Raw genomic sequence first — 1,499 nt, 5'->3', positions numbered from 1 at the left:
ACAGCGCTATGGAGCGACTGCTTGCTGGGAGAAGGCTGCTCATCTCCCACTTTTATCATCTTCATCTGGAGGCTCTCTTCCCACTTCGTAAGAACGTCACGCCCTGGGTCGGAACTCAGAGGTCTGATAATAGCTACTTTTTCATATAGCTCAGCATCCACATAACACCACAACCATTCATAAAAACAAACGGAAGCCTGCCTGACAGTGAATGCCTGAATTTCCTCATTCGTTAATCATATCTATATACGCATGTATGTGTGCATTTTCACACACACACAAACACACACACGCGCACACAAACATGGTATCAATTGGTAAAAGCGTCTCATGTAGGATAATGACATCAAAATTTTCTTGTTAGTGCTTGAGAAAGTGTCAGGCAAAATGCTCTTAACCCTAGCATGTTTCAATGAAGAATTTTGATGGTCCAGAGGAGAGTTTGAGTGCGTTTGGCTCATGTTAGTGTTCCATTGTCAGCAGTGTTCTTGATCTCCAACGAAACGTCAAGGTTTTCTGGGTTGTCTTGCTTGGGGATGTGTTGAACTGGCGGGGAATTAAACTGGGAGGTTTATATTGGTGACTCACGTTCTTCAGAGTTGTACAGTTTGTGGTTGCTTGCGGGCGCAGCGGCATCTGCATGCTTGGAAGCAATGTATTGGTCTGTGGCTCGACAGTGATTGGATCAGCGGAAGAGTAGGTGGTTAGGGTTGCAGAAGCGGTGGAAAATCCTGGAACAAGATCCAGAGGGGGTCTGATTGGTGGCTGTGCGAGTTAGTATGCCCTTGGGCACAGACTTTTTTTTTTCTTTTCTTTTTGTGAAGGAAGTGTTCCATCGTCATCTGCATTGATGCTGTTATTCTCTGAAGGGTTGCCTGTTTTCTATTCAAGGGGCGAGATTGTCCATTTCTTTTTGGTCCCTGTTTCTGATTTGACTGGACCTTTGGGTGAAGAGTCAGTGTGGTGTTTCTTCTTTTTCGGCATGTTGGAGGTGTTCAAATCAGTGACTAATGGAGCTACCAATCCTGCTTAACCCTCTGGTATCTAATCAGCTGGCTAAAGACACTTTGTTTGAGTCGGCTCCGCAAGGACAAGAGGAAGCCACTCCAGAAAGGTCCGAACTCTAACCGGAAAATCCTTCCTGTGGTTTAAAGCAGCTGAACCTACCAGTTCCCCTTGTGGCACTGCCTGCGGGGTTCTCCTTCACCAGCAGTACTAAGAAAAAGGCGAGTAATCTTGTGATTAAGATCCTAAGGAGACTTTCTTGGGTTAAAGGTGAGGTCCTTGTCGTAAAAAGGCTGGTGGCACGATTCTTCACTTCTTGAAACGTAGCGGAGGTCAGCAAAAAGGAGGCAGCTCGTGTCCAATTCATACCTTTTTCGACGAGAAATCACTGCCAGAGGCAGTGTGAGCGCTGTTGATGGGCCACTGCAGTGATGCCAACGCCAAGGGCCACAGCAGTGATGCCAACGCCAAGGTCCACAGTAGTGATGCATCTT

Source organism: Penaeus japonicus, unplaced genomic scaffold (genome assembly GCF_977035675.1).
Source record: "Penaeus japonicus unplaced genomic scaffold, GWHDUDI00000001_assembly GWHDUDI00000015, whole genome shotgun sequence".
In the NCBI taxonomy this organism is placed as follows: domain Eukaryota; kingdom Metazoa; phylum Arthropoda; class Malacostraca; order Decapoda; family Penaeidae; genus Penaeus; species Penaeus japonicus.
This window is presented reverse-complemented; position numbering follows the sequence as displayed.